General features: G+C 41.7%; 1 long non-coding RNA gene across 1 annotated transcript; it reads left to right on the top strand.

Annotated features, from left to right (window-relative positions):
• Window positions 1-3,594: 3,594 nt before the first annotated feature.
• LOC144369413 (uncharacterized) lies at window positions 3,595-25,687 on the top strand. The gene is made up of 4 exons (XR_013429136.1): window positions 3,595-3,936; window positions 22,699-22,760; window positions 23,960-24,026; window positions 25,626-25,687. It is a non-coding gene; the product is annotated as an uncharacterized LOC144369413 (long non-coding RNA).
• The last annotated feature ends 879 nt before the right edge of the window (window positions 25,688-26,566 follow it).

The following is a 26,566-nucleotide window of genomic DNA, read 5'->3' as shown; positions in this document are numbered from 1 at the left end:
TTCTGTAAGTATTTGCTTTGTCAGTCTTTGTCTTTTCATTAACAAGAATATAATATTTTAAACTTGTGGTTTCTTTTTTGTCTGGTCCTTCTTTATTTTCTCTATTTATTTTATATTTTTTTATTTTATTTATATTCATTTGTTTTATTTGTATTTATTTATTTACATATTTATAAATTTATATTTATTTTATATTTTATTTTATTTATTTTATATTATTTTATTTACTTGTTTATTTATTTTATTGGTCCTTCTTTATTTTCTCTCTTACTTCTTCACTCCTTAACGAAGCGCTTCTGGTCATTAGTATCTTGATTGTAAGCAAAGCCTCTGCCCATGGCCAGCCAAGCCAGTCCCAGTACCAGTATTGGATGCTGTATCCTTCACAAGTGTGCCTAGGTCCTGTGCTAGAAAACAGGCACCAATAGGTCCCTATCCAAGATGACAGGCCACTGCACACTTCCTGTCACATGGTTACAGCTTGGCCAGCATGAGGAACCTGGGTTTTCCTTGTGGGAGGAAGAGGATGAGAGGTTCCTTTGACCTACACTCTGCTCATATAACCTGCACTTACCCTTCTTCCTGACGCCCAGAGCCATTAGTGGGCCTTCCTTCTAGCTGTTCCCTAGCACAAGGGAATTGTACTAGTTGCGCCTTTGACTAGAAGAAAAACAGATCTAAGTCTCATTTTTCTCAAATTCTAGAGATTTCTTTGTATTTCCACTAGTAAGATAGTTGTTTTCAAATATTTTTTTACTATGACCCTCCTTAGGAGATGCATATGCCCTCACTACATGAGGCTGTAACAAGTTTCCCTAATACATTACTTACCTTCAGATAATGTGTTCTATTTCATCCCCCCCCCAATGGGCTGATCATTCACCAAGTTAAATTCTTTGGATAAAAATGAGTTCTAACCCTCTTTTCTAAGGCCCATTCTATTTTAAACCACAGAGGCCCTGAGCTAGAGGCTTGGTCTAGTGCTCCCTTGTGGATTCTTGGGAAATAGCAACTCCTTAGCTTTTTCAACCCCCCAGATGCCTTCTGAGCAAGGCTTGCACTGCCACCCCTTCACCGTGGGAGTTCCTGAACCTGTGTCTGTCCCATAAATCTACAGTGGAGCATTTTAGCTTCTCTGGGAACTGTTCCCTTCACAGAAAATCAAAGAACAAAGTTTATGGACAAGTGACAGAGTTTATCTGTGGCTTTAGATGACTACTTTTCCCATAATTTTCCCTCCCTCCCTCCCTCCCTCCCTCCCTCCCTCCCTCCCTCCCTCCCTCCCTCCCTCCCTTCCTTCCTTCCTTCCTTCCTTCCTTCCTTCCTTCCTTCCTTCCTTCCTGCTGGGAATTGAATCCAGGCCCTTGTGCATGTGAGGCAAGCACTTTACCAACTGAGCTATATCCCCCACCCTCCTTATTTTCATAGACACATAGAGAGGCAGGTGTCACTCAAGCCCAGCTGTGTAAAGGGGCCACCATAGTCCCTGGCAGGAGTGTCCATGAAGTGCTGCTGCTTTTCCCGCCTCTCACAGCTGATGAGGATTCCTGGATGTATTGATGGGACTCTAAGCTCCTTCTAGCTAAAAGGCAGTTCAGCCTGGTTTATACCACATTGCCTCTCAGAGATTAAACACTTGTTAAAAAGGCATTTCTCATTTTTTTTCTAAATGTAAAGAGGTTAGAGTCTGGCCATGCAGAGGGCAGGAGTGAGTGCCTGGCAGGTAGAGTTATTGTAGGGACAGACCAGGCAAGGCACCGAAGATAGCAGGAAACAGTTTTTATTTGGCTGCAACCAGGTTCAGAGGGCACAGCTTTTGCTATAATCAATCAATCCCCTGAACCCCAAGTTCAGGAAGTTTCAGAGTTTTATACCCAGCATGTAAGGGGAGGGGCTCAGAAGTTCACAGTCTGCAGAAGTTCACATAAAAGCAGCTTTTTCTTTCACTGTTTTGGGCAAGTTAAACCTTCAAGGACAACACCTGAGTAAGGAGAGCTGCTTCTCTCCTTCTTTCCTCCCCTGCCAGCTGTTACCATGGAGCCCAATTGTAACTTATCTTAAAAATGTACACATCTCTGTGAAGCCCAGCTCAAGGCCAGAGGCCTTGTTTGCACATTTCTACAAAGTACTATATTGGATATGTTTGTGAAAACCTAGTAAGGGGGTGTCCAGCACGTGGAGTGCTGGTATCTTCCTGGCCAGTGGCCAAGTAAAACAGAGAGACACAAAAATAGGAAGTTTATCTATATTGGACTCTTTCGCAGAGACTCTTTTGCTGACTGTCCTAAAATCAGCCATAGTGAAGAGGGCTTTTCTGTGGAGAAAGGGGGTGCCACTTCAGAGTCAGGCTGCTTCTGCCCTTGCCCAGCATCCTTTCCACCCATCTCTAACTGGACTAAGGAAGAGCGGGGAACCTGTGGATGTTCACTCCATCCAAGCAGGTGCAGTGATGTTCCTTAAAGTGGCTGGTGGCATGAGCTGGTTCCTACCAGAGAGACAGAGCTGTCGGTCTCTCATTGAACTTGTGGGCAGTTAAGTAAAGCAGACAGGTGTCCAGGTACTTAGAAGCATATGTGCTCAAATGATCCCTCTAGACCTTGACCTTAGGTACATTTTATTCTTCCTTTACTGTGAATGCTGCCTTCTTCCACGTCCTGGGGCTAGTGCGTCAGTGCTCACATCCTAGCATGACCCAACAGCACTATGCAGAGGCTGAGGCTCAGCCTGTGACCTGGCTATATCAGTGGTCACCCATGTCATGTTTTACCAAGAAGCTGAGAAAGGAGGACAATAACCTAAAATCAGGGCTGTAGGGATAAAGTGCTGCCCACTTCAATAGAACTATAACTGTGATTTTTCAAATATGAGAAAAGTGTCCAGGTCAGCCAGAACAGCAAGATCTGGGATGGGTAACAGGGACCAGCTCGGGACTCTAAGCTAGATCCTAGGATTCTAGGTCCTGCTGTCACAGGGTTGGCCACAAGTCAAGGACAGTTTAAATATATTTGTGCATATTAATCTTTTTTTTTTGGGGGGGGGGAATGACAATTTCACTCTTAAGGGATTTTGTCACTTGGGCTTTCAATTCCAGCTCTGTCTGCCCCACTTAGATCCCATCCAACATTCCCAACTTCGTGTGCCCAAAGGAAACTGCTGATTGTGTCCAACTCAGTTCTGTGGCTCACTTCTCTGGCTCAAGACTCCCAATTCAACACTCAGACAATACATAAGTAGTGTGTGCATGGGCCCAATGCTCTCAGCCACCCATGGGTTTGGAGGTGTGGGGGACAAACAAACCTCTTTGTGTCATACACATCAGAGAACCGGGTGGCACTCCTCAGATATGGTGGGAATATATTCCAGACTAAGAAGAGAATTTAGCCGCCACTTGGAGGGGGCTTTTGTGGTTTACAGTTGTCACAAAATACCTGCATTCCCTGGGTCTTTTATCCCCTGGCTTGCAGTGGAGAGGGTTGAAGCCAAGTTAAGGGACATGCCCAAGTTCTCATGGCTGCGGTGGATTTGGAATTCCAGTCCAGAGCATGGGATTTCCCAGCCTGCACTCCTCCCAGCAGACCAGTCTCTACTGATGATTTCTGGTCTCTTGTCCCCATGGAAGGTTGCTTGAAGGCAGCTGTGGGCACCTGGTGTCTGTGACTAGAACTTGCTACCTGTTTGACTCCTCTGCCTTGATGTTAATATTTATCGTTTACAGCCAGTCCCTGCCCCCTTTCAAAGGTGAACACAGTAAAATTTATGACAGGTGCACTATCAGATCCCAGAGGAGCACAAAAGCAGCAGGAATCATCCCAGCCCATCTATCTGGAGAAGGAAGTCGTTCGCCCAGAGGCCTGAGACACCTGGAGCATTCTGGAATGGGGCTGCGGCCGGGTGTGTTCCTCACGGGGCTGCTGCTGCTGCTGCTGCTGGGGCAAGGTAAGTGTGCCTTCTGCTCAGAGTCAGCTGATGCCTCGGCCCTGTTGGTGTCCTCTATTGCGTAGGCATGGTGTGTGGGAGCACAGTGTCCTTTTGATGAGACAAAGCACAAAAGGAACAGTACAAAAGGAACAGTTCAAAGGCAACAAGGCCGCTGGGCCTCTTGTTGGATGGGAGGTGCACCTATCTGCAAAGTGACCCAGGGTTAGGTGCCCCAGAGGCTGTAGGTTGAGAAATGCAGGTAAGAAACGCAGCCAGGCTGCAGCGCCATAGTGGGCGACTGTGTAGAGTCACGGAGGCCTGTGTCCTAGCTTTTTGTGCCGAATGGCCTTGGGCCAGTTCTTCTACCTCCCCCAACCTTGATTTTTTTCTGTCTTTAAAATGTAAGTACCACTAGTAATGATGCTTTGATCATTACTATTACTATTTATGGGCTTTGTTTATTGCTGAAAGGATGCAGAAAGAGAGATCGGGATGACAAATTCTAGGAAACAGCCTATTGAGCTTCCACAGAGCTGTGTGGGCTACAGGCTGGCTCTGCCTTCCCCCTGGTGATCAGAAGCTTCTCCTCCCTGTCTCTGATTCTTCCTTGGTTTAGGAAGGTAGAATCTTTCAACTCTTGGGCCCTCAAACATGACCTTTCAACCTCTCAAGATGAGATGCCTGGCGTGGAGCAGGAAGGCCCTTGTCCTTGAGCCCCCAGAGGTAAAGGGGATCCGGGGCAGAGACCTGGCCTTCAAGCAGTTCCTCACCAGCCTCAGGGGAGATGAACAGTGCTGCTCCACAGGCTGCTGCATTTCTCCTTTGACTGATGAAGCTAAGGAGTTGTTTTTTTTTCCCATGCTTTTCAAGCATTAAATTCCTCTTTTCTTTAAGTCTTTCCCCCAGTTTTCTTTAGGTGAGTCTTTTTCCATTGACTTTTAGAAGTTCCCCTGTGTGCTCTGAATAGGTTCTTTTTTTTTTTTTAAATTGGTCTTTCTTTCTTTTTCTTTTTCTTTTTTGTGGTGCTGAGGATTGAACCCAGGGCCTTGTGCATGCAAGGCAAGCCCTCTACCAGCTGAGCTATATCCTCAGCCCATGAACTGTTTCTTTGGTGGTGATATATATATGGCAAATCTTATCCCACTCCAAAGTGGTCTTTCCATTATCTTTTTTTTGGGGGGGGGTAATTTTTTAGCTAGGTGTATCTCTTTGTTTTTAAATTTATATATTAGTTCTAGTCAGTTATACACGACAGTAGAAAGCTCTTTGTTTGATTCATTGTACACAAATGGTGCAGAATTTTTCACTTTTGTGGTTGTACATGAAGTAGAGTCACACCATTTGTGCAATGGTACATGTGTCTAGGGTAATGATGTCTGTCTCATTCCACTGTCTTTCCTACCTCTTTGCCCCCTCCCTTCTCCCCTTTGTCCCATTCAGAGTTTCTCCACTCATCATCCCATGTCCCTCCCATAAGGATTAGCATTCACTTATCAGAGAAAACATTCGGTCCCTGGTTTTTTGAGATTGGCTTATTTCGCTTAGCATGATATTCTCCATTTACCTGAAAATGCCATAAGTTTATTCTCTTTTAATGATGAGTAATATTCCATTGTGTATATATAACATAGTTTCTTTATCCAGTATTCTATTGAAAAGATAGAAAAATGATGGGCAAAATTCTCAATTTTGTGAAAGTAAGCCAAAACCACCCAAACGAAAACAAACAGAGGCTATTTATTCAGAGCTTGATGGAGTGAGCCGCCATAATTCACCCAAAGACAGACTGGGGAGTAGGAAAGCTTTGGGTCTGTTGATTGCAGGCTGGTGGTGCAGAGACACGGGAGGCTAGGGGCATGGGTTGGCATCTTGGGGAGCATATTTGGCTTTCTCTGGTTGGTCCTGAGATGGAAGCAGGAGTGAAATATCCAGAATGGGGCAATTGTTAACCGAGCCTTGACCATCTGGGCTAAAGGCTGCAGAGGTCATGGTGGCCCCTGGGCCAGTTAGGGCAGATCACAATTCAGAATTCAGTACCATATGTGGCCTGGCCATTATCTGTTTGCATATTCTGTGTCGATTCCTAGGTATATAAATTTGTAATGTTTCCCCTTAAGGTCTGTGCTCTTTGTTCTTAAATTATTTAAGAACTCCTGTGGGGGCACCTTTTATAACTCAGGAGGGTGAGGCAGGAGGATTGCAAGTTTGAGGTCAGCCTCAGAAGCAAGAACCTCAGCAACCAGTGAGAATATCTCAACCAAAAAGTTAAAAAGGGCTTGGAATGTGGCTCAGTGGTAGAGCACCCCTGGGTTGAAATCTCCAATACCTTAAACAAAAAAGTCTCTCTTATACTCTATTACTGACTCCACCCCCAGCTCTTTCCCACAGCTCTGCAGAGCCACCTCTGTCCACAGGTGAAGGATTCCCTATGACTCCGTGTGTTTCAGAGGGCCCTCTTTTGCTTGGTTACCCCATTTTTCTATCCCTGGGCCAGTAAAACCTTGTTTTAATTCTGTAGTTTCATAGTAAGTTTTGTTATTTGACAAAATAAGCCTTTGGAAGTTTCTTGGCTTTGAATTTCCATATAAATTTAACTATCAGCTTGTCAATTTCTACCAAAGAAAAATCTATTTGGATTTTGACAGAGATTGCTTGAATTCCATGAATCAAGTTTAGAAAACAGATTTTTATGACAGTGAGTCTTGCCAAACACGACCAAGCATTTAGATCTTGAGTGCTTCTCAAAGTTTTCTCTGTGGAGGTCTTGCACATATTTTGTTAAATGTATTCCTAGGTATTCATATTTTTATTGTATGGCTAATGGTTTTTTGACTTTTTATTTTGGAAACATTTGCTATACATATATAGAAATGAAATAGATTTTTACATCTCAATTTTTGAACCCAACAAAATTCTTAGAAATTTTAACTTATTTTGCACATTCTTTAGGGTCTCCTATGCACACAATCCTGACAATAATAGTTTTGCTGATTCCTTTTTAACCTGTATACCTCATTTCTATTTTGTACTTTATTGTGCTGGCTGGTGCCTGGTCTGTACTTTTTCATAGAAGAGATGGTTGGAAGCATTTTTACCTTATTCCCAAGTTCAAAAAGAAAATGTTTAATTTATCATCAGTAGGTACAGTGTTTGCTCTAGGGCTCTTTTTTTTTTTTTAAAGATACTATTTGACTAAAAAACTTGTTCTCAGCAAAAGCAACAATCAGTGAGGTGAATAGAGAGCCTACATAAAGAGAGCAAATCTTTACCACAAGCATATCAATACAACACTAATATGTAGGATATATAAAGCACTCAAAAACCTTCACCCCTTCCAAAAAAAAAAAAAAAAACAACAACAACAAATAGCCCAATCAATAAATAGGCTAAGGAACTGAACAGACACTTCTCAGAAGAGGATATACAATCAATCAACAAACATGAAAAACTGTTCAACATCTTTAGCAATTAGAGGAATGCAAATCAAAACTACTCTAATATTTCATTTCACTCCAGTCAGAATGGCAGCTATAAAGAATACAAACAACAATAAGTGTTGGCAAGGATATGGAGGAAAAGGCACACTCATGCATTGCTGGTGGGACTGCAAATTGGCACAGCCAATCTGGAAAGTAATATGGAGATTCCTTGGAAAACTGGGAATAGAACCACCATTTGACCCAGCTATTCCTCTCCTCAGTCTATACCCAAAGGACTTAAAAACAGCATACTACAGGGACACAGCCATATCAATGTTTGTAGCAGCACAATTCACAATAGCTTAACTGTGGAACCAACCTAGATGCCCTTCAGTGGATGAATGGATAGGGAAACTTTGGTGTATATACACAATGGAATATTACTTAGAATTAAAAGAGAATAAAATCATGGCATTTGCAGGTAAATGGATGGAGTTGGTGAATATAACACTAAGTGAAGTAAGCCAATCCCAAAAAACCAAAGGCCAAATGTTTTCTTTGATATGAGGATGCTGACTCGTAATGGTGATGTGGGAGCAGCATGGGAGGAATGAAGGACTTTAGGAATGAAGGCAAAGGAGAGGGAGGAGAAGGGAGGAGTTAAAGGGGTAGGAATGATGGTGGAATGAGTTAGACATCATTACCCTACGTACATGTATGAAGACACCAGTAGTGTGAAAATACTTTGTGTACAATCAGCGATTTGAAAAATTCTGCTCTATATGTGTAATTGAAATAAATTATATTCTGCCATCATGTATATCAAATTAGAATAAATAAATAATTTAATTTTTTGAAAAAAGATACTGTTTGAGTATTCCTAATCTGAAAATTCAAAGTCTGAAATGCTCCAAAATCGAACTTTCTGAGCATAGGACCATTTTGAATTTTGGAGTATTTCTGAACACAAATTGGATGCTCATCAGGCCCCAGTCATTTCAGAGAAGGGATGCTTGATCTGTACTCCTCATGAGACTAAGAAAGTTCTATTTTATTCCTAATTTGCAAAGAAAATTTTTGAAAGTTGTAAGTGAATGTTGAATTGTTGTCTGGTCCTTTTTTTGTCATTTATTGGCTTGATTGTGTAATTTACTCCTCTGATCTGATAATGTACTGAGTTAATAGATTTTTATTTTTTTAACCCTTGGTTATTAGATTCATCAGAGACTACACACTGAATTTATTTATTATGTATCTTCAATCTCTTTAAATCTAGAATAGTTCTTTGTCCTTTTTATTTGTTACTTTCTTTTGTGTCTCTAAGAAATTATGCTGTGGGCTGTGTGCACGTGTATGTCCGTGCACCTTAAATTGAATCTGTCCAAGTTCGTTCTCTCTCTCTCTCTCTCTCTCTCTCTCTCTCTCTCTCTCTCTCTCTCTCTCTTCTCTCTCTCTTTCTTTCTTTCTTTTTTCTTTTTGGTATTGGAAGTTTAACTCAGGGTCACTTTTTCTGACCTACATCCCCAGACCTTTTTTTTAAATTTTGAGATAGGATTTTGCTAAATTGATAAGGCTGGTCTCAAACTTTGATCCTCCTTTTCAGCCTCCCCAGTTGCTGGGATTACAGGCATGTTGTTAAAATCTGATTAAACTCTTTTGGCAGAAATACAGCATAGATCATTTTGTGTCCTTTGTGTGCATTCAGGCAGGGAACACAGTGATGTCGGAGAATTTCCACATTGGTGACATTAAATTTGATTATTTGGCTAAGGTGGCTTCTGCCAAATTTCTTCCTTGTGATTTCTTCCTTTGTGATTCATAAATTATCTGCAGAAAATTCTGGGAGCTCATGTGACTATCTTTTACCCAGTGGGTTTTCCCATGGTTTTAGTATTCACCGATGTTTCTTGCTGAGTATTACCAGAGTGAGTGTAAAATGGAGATTTTTTTGTTTCTACTCTTCCCTCTGTCTTCTATTGTTAGTTGACTTTTCCCCATAAATCAGATTCTCTTCTCTTATTGGGAGTTCAATTAAATATTTTTTGATGGAATCAATTTGTTATTTTAAAGATAAAATAACATAGTAGTAAAAATAAGTGCACAATTTTAGTTATAATTATTATTTTTATACTATAATATAAAACGTTTTATACTATAATATAAGGTGCATTTTCAGGCATATTATGAAGCTGTTAAAAGTGCAAGGTTGAACACCGCACATTATATTCATTTCCTAGGGCTGCTGTAACAAATTACCACAGACTGAGAGAGTTAAAATAGCAGAAAATTATTTTCTCATAGTTCTGGAGGCTTAAAGTCCAACATCAAGGTATTGACAAAGCCACACTCCCCCAAAGGCTCATGGGAAGGATGTCTCCTTGCCTTTTCCAACTTCTGGAGTCCGCTGACATCCCTTGGTTTGTAGATACTTCGTGCCGTTCTGTGCCTGCATGTCTATATGGCCACTTTCCCTTTGTGTGTCTCGTTTTTTAAACAAGTCTTTATTGGTGCATTATAGTTATGCTTAATAGTGGGATGCATAATAATTGTTGTCTTACATGAACACAATATAATTTGCTCAATTTTACTCCCCAAAACTCTCCTCTCGTTCCCCTCCTCTTTCTCTCTGGTCCCCTTCCTCTACTCTACTAAGTTGCTTTTTTCTATTTTCATGTTTTATCTTTTTCATATGAAATGGGTTTAAGACTCTCTTATTAATCATTGTGTTGTAATTTTCATTTTCTTTTCTATCATCATCATCATCACACACACTGGGGATTGAACCTAGGACCTTGCACATGCCAGGCAAGTGCTCTATCATGGAGTCGCATCCCCAGTCTTTTTTAAAAAAATTTATTTTGAGGCAAGTTCTCACTAAATAACTCTCGATCCTCCTGCCTTATCCTTCTGAGTAGCTGGGGTTACAAGCTTGCACCACCCTTTTTTGCTTCATTTGTCATGTTGATGCCCAAGTTATTATTGCAGATTTGGCCAGTAAGAGTCTCTTCAAGACTCCTCTGTGCTCAATTTTCAAGCACTTTTGAAATTCATGGAACAAGATATTCTAGGCTTAACTTCCTATTTCCTGTGAAAAATGGCTGACCTCATATTTTCCACAGCTGGAATTGACTGTTTCTTCAAAGTTCCAATTGGTAAGGGATGTTGTTTAGCAACCAAGGTCTGCGTGCTAGGAATGTTTGTTGCTGCTGGAGTGTTGCTATGTCTAGGCCCTCTGGATGACAGAGCTTTGAAATATAGTTTTCTTAGGAAAAAAATACAGGGAATTTATACAGATATCTTTAGCTTCAGTCAGAATTAGTCTTTCTCATCTATTTCACCCATTTTGTGCCTATGTTGTCCTTCTGGAGAGCTAATCTAAGTTACAAAATGTATTGATGAATTTATTCATTTCCTAAATCCTATAATATACACAACATAATAGTGGAATTGTTATGAAAATAGCACCATAACAATTCTGGACAAATGAAGGTCAGAATTTCTTTGCTGTTCTTTTGTCCTTAGAACCCAGCATACTTGGGGTGTCTAATAGAAATACTGTGTGCAAAATCACTTGGATCGCATCTTTTATTCCCCTCTATGTTATGACTTTGTAATTGACGTGTTAAACTTGTCTGTTTATATTCAGCTTAGTGTTTCTTGTTGATTTCACTTTATTTTTTTGAATATGTAAATGTTAAGATGATTCCAAAGTGAAAATTATAAGCAAAGGTAGACTCAAAGAACTTCTGTCCCCTTATTTAGCCTTTTCATTCCATTTCTACCACCCTGTAGGTAACCAATTTCACTAGTTCCATATCTTCTGTTTTTTGAAAACATGTGTTCTTATTTTTCTTTATCTTAAAAGATAACCTATTGTATATGTTTTTGCCACTTGATTTTTTTTCCCCGCTTAACTATATATCATGAAGTCAACTATCTAAGTTCAGAGATCTTTAATTTTTTCCAACTCGAGAATATTCTATCAAATATATTCCACCAGTCTCCTGATATGGAGATTTGGGTTGTTTCTAATATTTTTGTTATTATGAATAACGCTGTCATGGACAATATTATACTATGTCTCTTTCGTGTTTTTGGAAACATAGCTTAGGATAAATTCCCAGAACTGGGGATTTCTGGGTCAAAGGATAAACACACATAAAATTTTGTTAGCTATTATTAAATTTTACTTCGTAAGGATTATATCATTTTTGCATCCCCACCAAATATATATATTTTCCGTGAGGGATTTGTGGTAGAGTGCTTGCCTAGCACATCCGAGATGCTGGGTTCGATCCTCAGCACCACATAAAAAATAAATAAAATAAAGGTATTGTGTTCAACTACAACTAAAAACATTTTTTTTTAAATGCCATTTTTCTACAACCTGATAAGTGTGTGTCTAGGCCTTAGAATTTTGGTAAATGTTACAGACAAGAAATGATATTTTAATTTTTCCTACAAAAGAAGCTGAATATGTTTTCATATTTCTAATGACTGTAGTCTCAGTGTTCCCGAAAGCAATGGGAAATGAGTATTTTCTTATTCAGGCAGATGATGGCCTTTGGGAGTGATACATAAGTGCATATATAATGTGTGGTCACATTAAGGAAGTAGTCATAAGTTTCCATTTCATTGGGTATTACCCAGAAATCAATATTAAATTTGCAACAGTGTTTTCAGCATCTGTGAAAATAATCAAGTGTGATTCTTTCCCCTTAGATTTATTATTATGTTAAATTATATTAATAGATTTGATCCAACTATATGTTCCTAGTTAGACTCAAGTTGATCATGGTATATTTTATTTTTATATATTGCTGAACTTTGCTAACATTTGCTTAGAATATTTTTTCTTATATGCTCATGAATGAAATTTAATTTTAATTTTTTTTTATCCCACTGTCCTTCTGGATGTTGGTTTCAGTGTTATAAATTCTCATAAAATGAATTTGGAAATGTTCCTATTCTGTTTTCTGGAATAGTATGTAATAAGAATGGTACTTTCTCCTCTGATGTTTAGTAATATTATTTTTGGTAGATTTTTTATTGACTACTGAGTCCATTTTTTAATGGTTATAGAATTAGTCATATATTCTATTTCTTTTTAAATCAGCTTTGGAAAGTTTTATTCTAAGAGTATATCCACTTTGAGTAGATTTTTAAAAACTTGGCATACAATTTGTGTATGATATTCTGTTACTATCTCTTCAATATCTGCAGGTTTTACAATTATGTGCCTCCTCCCCACCAACACACACACGTTTTGTTTTTGAAACTGGTTATTTGGGACTTTTTCCTTTTCCTTTGTGTCCTTTATTGGCAGGGGACTGGAGATTGAACCCAGAATCTTATGCCTGCTGAGCGCACACTTTACCTCTGAGCTACATCCCCAACCTTCTTTTTCTGTGATTCCTGTTATCAGAAGTTTGTCAACTTTGTCAATATTTTTAAGGAGCTAAGTTTTTATTTAGTTGGTTGTTGTATGTCAGAGTTATCTTTTGCTGCATAGCAAATTGCACTAAATCTTGGAGACTTACAGCAGCAACCTTTGTATTTACTCACAATTCAGCAGAGACATTTGGTCCCTGTTTCCCCCATAGTGTCATCTGGAATTAACTTGGAGGGGGACATGTTTGGGGACATTGTGGTGTCTTGGTGCTCCTCCACACAGTCTCAACTTCTTTACATGGAGACTTCAAAAGAGCACAAATAGATGCCACAGGCTTTCTAATGCTTAGGTCCCAAAGTCACTTCTGTTGGTCAATACAAGTTTCAAGGCCAACGCAGATTCAAGGGGAAGGAAATAGAGGTCACAGCTTGACGGGAGGAGTTACAAGTTTCATTACCAAAGGCCAGTCCTTGCACAGGGGAGGAAATGCCAGGGTCCTCTTTGGAAAAACATACCACAGTCTATATTGCATGTTTGTTTCTGAGTTTATCAATTTCTCTGAGTTTATCTTGCTTGGCATTTGTAGTGTATCCTGGATCTTTGGCTTCACACCTTCTTTCAGTTTTGAAGAATTTTTGGTCAGTAGTTCTTGAATTGTTGCCTCTATTCCACTAATTCTGTTTTGGAGGCAATGCTGATAAAATGTTTTTTATTTGGCTTTTTCATGTACAATGTCTTTTATCCTCCCTTCCAGTGTAACTATCTTTTTCTGTACACATTCTAAGTAATTTATTATGATATATTTAATTTATTCATTCGTTTTCAGTTATGTCTAACTTGCTATTAAAGATGATCATTGAAGACTTTGAGAATTGGTAATTTCATTTTCACATTTACACTTAGTTCTTTACCAAATTTACAATTTTTATGTAATTTGGCTTTCTATAAAAACCTCAAGTATAAATTGTTTTTAAACCATAGCCATTTTATAGTTTTTGTCTGGTAATTTCAGCACACACTGTTTTTAATATTTATTTTTTAGTTTTAGGTGGACACAATATCTTTATTTTATTTTTATGTGGTGCTGAGAATCGAACCCAGTGCCTCACACATGCTAGGCGAGCGCACTACCACTTGAGCCACATCCCCCAGCCCTTAGCACCCACTTTTTGTGATCCGTTTGAGTGTTTTTTCCTCTCCTGCTACTTCTTGCACATGGATATCTTTTTTTCTTTATGTGCTTGGCTACTTTTTTTGTATGCTACTCAAACTTCTTAAAAGTTTATTTGTGATATTTTTTGAGGCCTAGAATGAAGGTAACAATCTTCAAAGAGTATATAAATGTTCATTCTGTTGGTCACTGGGGACATTATCATTCAAGGATGACTTCAAACTAGATTCATTGTGTGAGGTTCCCTAGAACAATCAAGTCCCATGCTAAGCACTTACTTACAATTGTCCCAGGACAACCCCACCCCTAACAGTCATGTGTCCACAATGCACAAGTTCCTCATATAAAACGCATAGTATTTGTGTATTCCCATGCCCTGTATATTTTAAGTCATCTCTTGATGACTTAATACCTAGTTTAATATAAATAGCTATGATATTGTATTATTGATGGAATAACGATAAGGAAAACATCTGTTATGTGTTCAATGTAGACGCATTTTTATTCAAATATTATCAATCTGCAGTCGGTTGAACCTGTGGGTACAAGAATGCACAGGTGTAGAGAGCTGATTATGTACCAGCTCCCATGACCCCCATTCTACAGATGAGAAAACTGAGAAGTTAAGTGACTTGCACAAGGTCATCCAGCTAGTAAATAATGGAGCCTGAATTCAGTTCCAAGTCTGAGTCCAGAGCCAGGGCCATTTGCCAGCCCTCTGTGTGACAATAGAGCCCAAGGGAGGAAAGAACCAAAATTGAACTTCTGTTTAAATTTCAGAGTAGACTCAAGAAACAAAACATACGAAAACAGATTCGTACTTTCAAAATTTCAGCTTGTAAAACAGAAAGATCATTATCTCCAAACTGCAATTGGCAAAAGCAAGTTGGCAAGGAATCACTGTATCCAATAAAATACAATTTTTTTGCTAGAATTTCATTTTCCTCGAGTGGGTCAGAAGTTCCTTAGGAGATTGCTGTGCCTGTGAATAAAAACTCGTTGCCTTGGTAACGCACCCATGACAGGCCTGTCAGTGTGCAGCCAGGAGTGGGAGGGGGATGAACTCATTGTGAGAGCAAAGAAATACCTTTTCCCTACTAAAACAGGTAAAGAGGTTTCCATGTTTGTTTTGCAAGAACTCGGAGTCCTACCTGGAATTTGGCTTCTCTCCCTCTAGGAATACTATCTTTCTAAATAAGAATGCAGAGGCATGTCAGAGAACTTTTGGTGGCTCAAGAATTTCAGATTATTGATGCAAGAGGGAAGGGCACCTGCTAGGTCACCTATGTGGCTGCAACTCAGGTGTCATGTCAGGCTGTCTACATCACATGCCTTGATCCCTACCCCACCTCCTCCGCATTGACCTCCAAATGCCTGCCCTCAGCAGCCAGCACAGGTTTGGGATTTTCTGTGGGGCCTCAGGAGCTCTGCTTTCCCAAAATGTCACCTGTGACTTACAGATTTCTAGGACTTCCCTGTCAATCATCCTTTTCATCAAGTTGTGGTTTCGCTGCTGTCAATTAGCTGAGCACCCTTGGAAGGACACAAGTTGGGCTGAGCCTGACTGGCAGACACTAACCCAACTCTGAGGAACCCTCTGGGGACAGAGAATGGATCTGCAAAAAGCCACTGGAGAAGAATTAAGCACCCAAATAGGTGCAAGTCGCTGTGATAGGAGTCAGTGGGTCTCAGAAACCAACCCAGGGAGGGATGTGGGTTGGAGAATCCTCAAGAGGGAGGTGAACCCCTTGAGTGCTGCAGATAGAGTGACTAAAATCAACCCGGAGGGCACACAAGGGGAGGGAGCCGCGCACCCAGAGGGGGAGTGGTGCTCTCCACAGGCTGAGGAGCAGGGAGCAAGCTGGCTGGACTAGAGCAGGGCTTGGCTTAAGGGGGAGTGAAGAGATGGATTCTGTGAGATGTTGACATTTCAGCACAAAGAGAATAATATGATCAGAATGTCTTTGGGCTTAAAAATACTTCCAAAATGATTTAAGCTTGATCTTTTATTTTATAGTTATAAAAGAAAGGTTGAATGACTGACCCAAGGTCACACGGCTGGCCTGGAGTTTAGATTTGCTGTAGTGGGCAGTGGGGAGCTATTAAGAGCTCTTGAGCTGGGGAGTGACATGATATAAGTGGTATTTTAAGCAAGATGAGTCTGCCAGCTTCAGACATAAAAGGTCATATGTTGGAAGAGACGACAAACTGGTGAAGAGAGGCCTCCTGCAAGCTAGGCAAGTCCTCTACCCCTGAGTGACATTCCAGCATCCAGTAGGCAGTTTGCTGGGCTCTGGGAAAGGCCAGTGTGTTTCTCCTGCCTCAGGTCACCATTTGCTTGGTAGGAACAGTGGTGCAGGGCTTCTTTCCTGCCACAACCTCCCATTTGTTTTCTGGAAGAACTTCCTGATGGTGAGACCATGAAGCCCCCTCATAGTTCCCCAAGATTCCCTTTCTCTGGGGGCTTCCAGATCATCACCCCTGCTTTCATCCAGCCTTGGCCTGCAGTGGCTGAGGCAGAGCTGGAGCAGGGGGTGGTTATGGAGGAACTTTGAATAGGAGGAGGCAGAACTCTGGAACCTGCCCTGGCAAAGGACTGTTTGCTCATTGTCACCATGAGACTTGGATCTGGGTCTGCCTCAACTGTCCCCCTAAAAAAAAGTTGAAAAAGTACAATCTCAAAGTAAATCAACCTCAAGGGCAAAACTGCTGGTCAACTTTGGATATGCCCCCTCCTGTGGGGACTGCCTCCTCTTTGGGGCCCAGGGGGAATGGTGTTGGATATGGAGTGGGCACCAGGGGATGGAGACGAAGGCCCCACTCACTGGTCTCTTTAGAGAATGGATCCTGGAATGGGTGGAAGTGTCTGCCTTTGGCCACTGTTACAGGACACAGTGTTCAGAGAACGGTGGCTTGGGGTTTTTCAAACTATCTCTTATGGTTTTTGTAACGTCCTCAGACTAGATGTTGAGGCTATCCACAGGTGGTGACATTGTTAATTCTCGATCGTTCTTAGTAAACCTGGGTTGACAGTTGAAAATACTGGTCTCATAGACATAGCACAGAAAACATTTCCCACACGCTGGCAATTCAGGGTGGAAGACCAGACTTCCTATAACTTCCTTCAAAAAAGACTGTGGTCTCCAGGAAGGCACACCAGACTAGGTTAAAGAGAACTGAGTTCCACCCGTGTTCTGTTAGCAACTTCCCAGTGGGCTGGGCACATTTGCTAGCCTCTCTGGATCCCAGTTTCCTGGGGCAGCAAACAACGTGATCTCAGAGGCCTGCCCTGTCAGCGGCTCTAGAATTCAGAGATAAATATTCAGAAGCCAACTGAGCTGCCCTAAAGTGCAAAATAAATTCTTGGGTCCCTTGTGTCACCTTCCATTGGCTGTGACACCTGACTGACCCAGCATCACCTGACAGAGGGATGCCTGCGCTCTTCCGAGCTCCTGGAGTTCTGAGGTCAGAGCAGCAGCCAGGCATGACTCGTGGTTGTCTGACTTAGTCCCACTGTTGGTCACAGGAAGGGAACGGCTTACAGGTCCACAGCTGCCCGCAGGCCTTGCATGTGAACGAGAATTGACGGTCACCCGGAGGACCTGCTTACAGTCCAACTTGGTGCGGGGACCACACTGCTGGCTTCCATCCGCCCCTTCCCTGCTCACCAGCATGGCTTTCTGCTTAGCGGATGGCAGTGTGGGCTTGAGGCCTGCCCTCCCCTTGCTGCCATGGTGTCTGGGAGCCTGTGGCCTCTCTGAGTCTGTAAAAATGCCAAGAGGTTCATAACCCTGCCTCTAGAGTTGCTGTGAGGTCACTACCCTTCACAAAGGACCCAAGAATGTATTGTGCACGGAGGCATGACCTCAGTTCCACGGTATTGTCCTTGACCTCCCTCCTTAGTGCCCAGGGGACGCACCTTCCGTTCATCCAGGAAGACCAGGCACCTCCTGACTGCCCTCTCCTGCTTCCACAGCAGTTTTCTGTTCTTTGATCCTCCCAACAACCCCAGGAGGAAGGCAGGGAAGTCTCACTTCCATTTATAGGTGAGGATGAAATCCTTGACCAAGGTCAACAAGTGGCTGTCCTTCCTCAAGGAAGGGCTCAAGGGAGGAAAACTGTGCTCCGGACACAAAATAAGTGGACAAACATCAAGGAAATCTACAAATTAGACAGCATGTGCTGCTCTAATTTGGCTTGTGAAATTGCCCCGCCCATCTCTGGCCAACTGCTGGCCTAAACAATTTGGGTTTCCTTGTAGAGTCGGGTTCTTAACCTTGGAAGCTCATGAATGTCACCTGAAGGACTTTTTAAACTGCCCATGCACAGCTCACCCAGGTCCCTCCCAGGTCAATCAAATCTGAATCTGTGGAGGGGTGGTCCAGGCACCTGGGGAGGGGTCAACAGACACTGCTTTAGAAGGTGTGTCTCAGGTCTGGTGCTGTAATGGCTCTTTGTCGGTTTCAGACCCTGAGGTAGCAGCTCTGTGCTACCTGGATGACTGAGCTCAGCCAGGTGTTCCTCTGAGTGTGCACAGGTGTTTTTCTCTTTCATTACCATCAGAGTGGAAAAATACATGTATTTTTCCCTTGCTGACATTACTGAGGTGGAGATTTTTCAGGGAGCTCAAAGCCCTTCATAGATTCATGAGCTTGAAGAGTTCCCTTGGGGTCTTGTGATTTGGGTTCAATGATGCCACAAGTGTTTTGATAATTTCTTCCACAGTGTCTCAGGGTACTTTGGAAACAGGCAAGAATTTTTCTTCCCATATACTTGGTAGGAAGCAGAGAATGGGAATGGGACCCAAGTCTTTCTAAGAGTCAGTGGGGACATAATTGAAGAGCCCTAAGTATCCACTTGGGTTTTCAGGTCTGGACACTCCTGTTCAGATTCCAGGCACAGCCTCTGTGACATCCCAGGGCAGTTAGCATGCATGACTCACACCATCAAGTTAAACACAGGGACTCTGGAGCATTTAACTTGAAATTCCAGAATACTGAGGCTGGAAGGAGCTGACAGATTATCCATGTCAGCCGCCTCTGATGCTAAAATTATAATGACTGTAACTACCAATTAGTACATCTTTCTGTGTGTCAGACACTGTGCTATGTGTTTACATGCATTTAGTTCTCACAAGTGTATGAGAAAGGTATTACCAGGTTCAATTTATAGGTGAGGAAACTGAGGTTGACAAGTCCAAGGGTGTCTAAGCTTTTAACCTCTCCCTCTACGCGTGCCACATGTGCACCATGATGCCTGGCACCTGTGTGGACCAGCACCCTGGGTAGTGCCTTCTTGTTTGAGTAGCTCCAGCTATTCTGACAAGTGGTGGCCTGTCTCTGCTGGCCCAGCCTGGTTTGGGGGCCACATAATCAAGAAAAGTGCACTTGGTACCTAGTCCTGAAGGTACTGAGGAAGCTCCCATAAGCCCTTCTCCGGGTCCTTCTTGCTGTGTTTAGAGCTGCCTGTTTAGGTTTTGGTGTTCACTGTTCATTCTATGGAATTCACAATTTCACTTTGACCATCCCACCCCGAGGGGGCTGGTGCTAATCACCAGCGATGCCATCCTTCTGTTTCACCTATATAACCTTGTTTTAGTAGCAGTCTAGATCAGGAGTTGGTTGGCAAACTGTGGCCCCTGGGCCAAATCCAATCAATTTTATATGACCCCAAAGCTAAAAGTGATCTTTAAATTCTTCTCTTTTTTTGCGTGTCTGCATCCAGTTGTTCCAACAAAGCATTTCTCTACTGTGTTGCCTTTGCTGTTTCTTATTTAGTTAGTTAGTTAGTTAGTTTTAGATGGACACAATATTTTTATTTTATTTATTTATTTTTACATGGTGCTGAGGATTGAACCCAGTGCCTCACCCATGAGAGGCAAGCACTCTATCACTGAGCTACAACCCCAACCCTGCTGTTTCTTATTTATTTATTTATTTATTTGATACTAGGGATTGAACCCAGGGGTGCTTTACCATTGAGCTATATCCACAGCCCTTTTTAATTTTTATTTTGAGATAAGTTCTCACTAAATTGCTAAGGATGGCCTTGAACTTGAGATCCTCCTTCCTCAGCCTCTCATGTTGCTGGGATTCTAGGTGGGTGCCGCTGCCCCTGACACCTTTGCTTCTTTGTCAAAGAAAGGTTAACTATATTTATGTAAGTCTATCCAGGTTCACTGTTCTGTTCAAATTGATCTATTCATGTTTTCTTATGCCAATATTGCATTGTGTGATTAACAAAGCTTTATAATAAGTCTTGAAATTGGATAGGATCAGTCTTCTGATTTTTGTTCTCCTTTGACATTACATTGGCCATTCTGGATCTTTTGCCCCTCCATGTATGCTTTAGAATCAGTTTGTTGATAGCCACAAAGGTTTCTACATCTTCAATTGGTTGTTAAAATAAATAAATAAATAGGCAGTATTTAATGACACCTGAAATTTCTATGGAATCCAAGTTGTAGTTCCATTAATAAAGTTAATTTGTTTACACATGGCCTATGACTGCTTTTATAAACAGTAGCAGAGCTGATTAGTTATAACAGAGGCTCTGTGGTCTATAAAACCCAAAATATGGATTAGATGGCCTTTATAGACAGAATTGGCCAGCCACAGCCTAGATCTTGGGCATGGGGCTTGCACTTAGCTTGTTGGTTCCAAGCAGGACCCCTGGAGCTGGATCAGTCAGGTTACCATTTCCAAGTCCATTAGTCACCACTTGCTAGCTGTAGCACCTTTAAAATGCCACTTAACATTCTGGGCCTCACTGTCCTATCTAGGATGATGGTATGTGTCTCAAAACTGTTGTGAAGATTAAATGGATTGTTTTGTGTAAGTGCTTAGAACAGTGCCTGGTACCGAGAGTTGTGTATAAAAGTGATGGCTGCCATTTGTATTTTTATCCAAATATTACCAAAATAGTCTCTAATCTCTGCCCTGATAACCCATCTACCCTGCTACTCCCAAAGTGATGATCATCTTAAAATACACCTTAAAGTCATTTCTTCAGAGCAGTTAGGGCTCTCAGTCACTCCTGGGCTAGCCTGGCATCTGTGGCTCTACAGCCCTGTCTGGGCAGCCCTGTCTACCCTGCCCACTCTTCCCTGTGCTGCGGTTACGAACCCTGTGTTCCAGCCTTTTCCAGCACTCTGAACTTGTCCACACCGTTATACTTTCCCATCGTGGGGCTCTTTCTGCTCAGAAAGCTTGTTTCTGGGAATTTCAAAAGGATCACTGAGGTCTGGAGACAGGTTACGGCCATTGTTCCTTGGGTCAGCTTCCCTGGGGAAGAAGGGCCTGACCTCACAGTGGGCAGAAAATAGAAATGGACTGCCTCTCCTCATCAAACACTAGATGAATTATTTTCAGGGTCAAAAAGTAAAGCTGCAGAAGAAGGCTGGAATGGAAAAGAAATCAAGCCTTGTCCCCCAAGTCAATGCTTCCCTGAGGCATTGTGTGATGCCCTTTGGGAGTTCTTTTCTGGTATCCCTTATAAGGGGAGTACACTCTGGCTGGAGAACCAGGTGGGGAGAATTCAGAGCAGATCAGAAGTGTTGATCAAATCTCAGGATCATCAATGTGTCATGTAGCAGTTGGAATAAGTTCACAATGTAACATTTAAAGGAAGCTGGTGGGGTCAGGAGCTGTAGCTCAGTGGTAGAAGCACTTGCCTAGCATGTGTGAAACACTGAGTTTGAGCCTCAGCACCACATAAAAATAAATACATAAAACAAAGGTATTGTGTCCATCTACAACTATAAACATTTTTAATATATATATATTTAGTTTTCTTTTAGTTTTCGGCAGACACAACATCTTTGTTTGTATGTGGTGCTGAGAATCAAACCCGGGCCGCACGCATGCCAGGCGAGTGCGCTACCGCTTGAGCCACATCCCCAGCCCCTATGAACATTTTTTAAAAGCTGGCAGGATACAAAATTGTGTCTATCTTGATTAAACTGAATGAAAATATGTTTAATCGTGGTCATGAGATTATGATCAGATGAAGTCACATATGAGGGTGAAAATAAATGCATTGTTAGTAATTTTTTTGTTTTCTTTATTTACAGTGCTGCTAATTTTACCACTTGTATAGTTAAGCTAAATGTTTTATGGGAAAACAACTTGCACATTTAAAATGAGTCCAATTTATTATATGTAAATTATAATTTGAAAAGTAAACCTAATTTTTAATAAAATAAAAAAAATTTTAATAAAATAAAAAGTTTAAAAAGACTGGCCCAAAGTAAGTGGGACAAGAATCTTCTCCCTTTGCCTCACATTCAACAAGACCCTTGGACACAGCCCCTGTCTGGACACTTAGTACAGTTGTATTTGCTAGAAATTCCATGCTTAACTTTGCTAAGATCACATCACCCTTTGGACTCTTCTGGAATGTCCTTTGCCTTCCCTGCTTTATCCTGGATCCACAAACAATAACAGTTTGTCCAATATTACCTTCATGGAAAGTTCTGCCTCTTGATAAGGAATCAACAAGGCAATCTGTGATAATGTGCTTGTGCGTGATATAGTGTGATTGCTGACCCCTCTCAGGTAATAAATACCTTTGCATTTCAACTTGGGATACTGCCCTGTAGTTCCCATTAATGGAAGCACAGTGTCCTGTGATGGCAGGAGGAATGGACTTGGGGTTTTTCTAATACAAAGGTCACCATTGAGCTGGGCACATAGTTAGGGCTGGGAGGAAGGGCGTGGAAGACACAAGTGGGCGAGTGGGCGTTAATTTCAGCTAAAATATCTGAACTATTTTTGCTGCTTCTTTTTTTTTTCTTAAAGGGACCACCCAAATCTATTCTTCTCCTGAAGAAAACTCATTGGATGGACAGCAATGGCCCAAGGTGAGGGCTATTCCTGGTGGGAGGTGGGTTCCTGGTAAAGGACAAATCCAAGTCTGGGTGCAGGTTAATGGCCTCTTCTTGAGTCCTGGAGGGGATGGGCAAGATGAGCTGCTCCCCTGGGACAGTGGCTGCCTGGCAGGGCATAACCATATCTCCTGGAATTTGGGGCTCATCATCCCAGACTGAGTGGGTGATTCCCAGAAGTGTCCACCAAGCGTTATAAATGGACTTGTTATCTCTGTGAGCCTTGAAGCAGATGTTGTGAGTTATCTGAAAGCATCTGGATGAGGTCTTCCCAGAACATCCATAAGATAAGACATGAGAGTAAATGCTGTATTTCTTACTGTAACCAAGAGAAATTCACTGGGTCCTTCTGTGGTCCTGAGATGTGGTCCAGCACTTGATTTATTGCAAACCGACCCCCCTCTCCAGTTGGAGTATTTCCCCTTCTACTCTCAATTTTGGGGAGAAAATACACCATCTCCCTTCCCCAAATTTTCTTGTTATTCCCTGAGACAGAAGCTGCTCTGGATTCTTAGCAGCACCTACAGAGGCCCAAGTGGCCTTGAGGACATGAGTGCTGGTCGCTCTCAGCAGTCCATCTGATGGGGACACAAGAGTCTTCCAGTTTCAAGTTCATCTAGGTTTCAGCATAAAATGAACATAAGGGCACATATGCTTTCTTAGCATAATCACAATAAAAGAGGGAAAGTGATGATAAATAAACTTAAGAAATAATTTTTAAAAATTTAGTGTAGACGTATGGATTTCTTAATTATGTCTTTTTCATTGTAGTAATGTATACAACATAAAAGTTATTGTTTTAACTCTGAGTGTACCATTCAATGGCATTAAGTACACTCACATTCTTATGTATCCGTTAGCTACTATCCATCTCCAGAACTTCTCCATTAACCCAAGAGCAAAATTTTATTCTTTTTCATTATCTGTTCCCTGCCCCCATCCACCCTACTGTTCTGAAACATCCTTATACGCCACCTGCTAAAACATTAAAATAGACATGTCTCCTCTCACCAGGGGAACCAGGTATGGAATTAGAGGAATGTGACCATGGGCAGTTGTTGCTTCTGGGTTTTTGAACCTAGATAGAACAAGTGTACGGTCATTTCTATACGAAGTGTTCCAAACCTGCACTATTCCCATATAAGGCAGCTGATGTTTCAGATGTTTGATTTCAGTTGCAGACCCTGAAGAATTTACCAATCCTGTGCACCCCAGGCGGATCGAATGCATCTTCTAAATCAGGTATGTGCCCACTGGCCATGAGCATCTTCTCTTTGATGTGGCTAGCAGAGTCTCCAACCCTACTTTTCTTGTACCTTTTGGCCATTTAATTCTCCCTCTTCATCCTCAGTCCCTCATGCAATGCCTGTTTCCCCTCTCAGCCATTTCTAAGGAGGAACAGAGTCCAACACACGCCTCAGGGACAAAAACAATTCCGGGCCACAGTGCCTTTCTTGGTTGGAACAACCTCTAGGATCTCACCTCCCTGTGGGTAGACAATGTCACGGCAGCTGTGGGCTGGAGCTTTGTCACTCATGTGGCTTCCACATTCCTGTAATGGAACCACAGTGGCCATTCTAGCCATTTCCCCTTATCCTGAGCTAGCTTTGCCTAATACCTGGATATTATTTTACTGCTGCTCTTGAGCTGGTCTCCTTCTCTGGCTTTACCATGTTAAATGGCTGGCTAAGTTTCATGGCTTTATGTATACTTGCACGGTACTGACTTGATCAGCATTTCCAGTTAAGCTTGCTGTTCTCATTATTATGCTGTATAAAGACCTTGGTAGAAAAATAAGCAGGTGTGCTTTTTAGGAAATGGCATCTTTAGGAGGTTACATTTAAATACTCCCGTAATGCAAGCAGGAAGTTTGGTCAGTGGTTTCTAGGGAGATAGTTTCTAAAAATGCTGGTCCCTCAAGTGGGTTGAGGAGGTTCCCGTGGGTATCGTTTACATACAACTTGCATCTGCTCTTTCTGTGTGTTCACAGGCTTTGGGTACTGTTTTAGTCAGCTTTTTCACTGCTGTGACTAATAAACTTGACCAGAACAATTGTAGAGGAGGAAAGTATGTGAGGGCTCACGATTTCAGAGGTCTCAATCCATAGACGGCTGGCTCCATTCCTCAGGGTTTGAGATGAGGCTGAACATCATGGCAGAAGGAAGCAGCTCACATGATGATCAGAAAGCAGAGAGAGACTCTACTCTCCAGATACAAAAATATATACCCCAAGGGCATGCCCCCATTGACCCATCTCCTCCAGCCACACCCTACCCGTCTTCAGCTACCACTCAGTTAATCCCATTTGGAGATTAATTAATTGATTGGGTTAAGGCTTTCATAACCAAACTGTTACTCCTCTGAACCTTCTTGCATTATCTCACATATGAGCTTTTGGAAGACACTCACATCTAAACCATAACAAGTATTTTTCCAGCCTAAGTTAAGCGTTGGGTACTCAGGTGATTTAAATTTTAATCTGCTGTCCTCTTATTAATGGTGGTCCAGAAATGAATGCTAAGCCATCGGGTAGAGGGAAGTGAGATGCAGACAGAAGACCAAGTGAGAGGGGAAAATGGGGATCAGGTATGACCTTCCATGGGACACCTGCTTGGACAACCCACGTCCAGGTAATAATATGGCATCCAGAGAGAGGAGAGCCTCGCTTCCAACAGGGTTCTCAGTAACTGCCTGATCTCCAGCTTTCCACTCCTAAAGCAACAGACTGAACCTCAGCAACTGTGCAAGGCTTGTGAGATAAGGGTCTGCTCCCTGCACCCCATGGTCTGCATTGTGGGGAATATAGATCTGACCTTGCCTTGTGGGTTCTTGTCTTCACAGTCCACTCTCTGAGGCCTTCAGACATTAAACTCGTGGCAGCCATTGGCCACCTGGAAACTGTGAGTATTTTAAGTAGCTTGGAGAAGGAGATGGAATTTCATACTGGTAGACTCTGAATGAGCTGCTAGTAATTAGGCAGAGTGTTTTATCTGGAGAGAGCATTATATGAAAAGAAGAAATCCTAAAATCCAGGAGGTTCTGAATGTTTCATAAATTAAACCAAATGAAAGTTTACCTCTATATCAGTGAGGAGAAATCTTTGGAGCTTCTCATTAATAAATTAAATCCATTGATAAATCAAGTATTGCACAGAATTTTAAAGCAACCTTTTAAACTTTATTTTTGTAAGATAAAGAAAACTCCTTGCATGCTTTGTAAGTTAAAAAAATACATCAATCTTTACCAACTTAAAAATATTTTAGTTACAAGTGGGGTAAACACACACGCATAAAATTAACCATTTTTGACCATTTTTAAGTCTACAGTTTGGTGTGAAAAGCATATTCTCATTACTGTGCAACCAACATCCAGAATGTTTTCATCTTATAAAACTGAAACTCCCCATCCACCAAGGCACAACTCATTCTCCCTTTTCCTCAGCCACTGGCAACCACCATACCACTTTGCTTCTTTGAATTCAAGTTCTCTAGAGGGCTCAAATAAGTGGAATCAGACAGTATTTGACTGATGACTGTCTCATTGCATTCAGCATAATGTCCTTATGTGCCAGAATCTCTTTCCTTTTTAAATGATGAATGATGTCCCATTGTATGGTATACCGCATTTTATTTATCTTTTGTTCATCCATTGATGGACATTTGGTTTGCTTCTACCTTCTGACTATTGTGAATAGTGCTGCTATGAACACGGGTGTGCAAATATCTCTTCAAGATCCTGCTCTCAATTCTTTGGGATATATATCCCAAAGTAGAGTCGCTAGA

Source organism: Ictidomys tridecemlineatus, chromosome 12 (assembly GCF_052094955.1).
Source record: "Ictidomys tridecemlineatus isolate mIctTri1 chromosome 12, mIctTri1.hap1, whole genome shotgun sequence".
NCBI lineage: Eukaryota > Metazoa > Chordata > Mammalia > Rodentia > Sciuridae > Ictidomys > Ictidomys tridecemlineatus.
The sequence above is the reverse complement of the archived record's forward strand: the minus strand, read 5'-3'. Positions and strand labels throughout refer to the sequence as shown.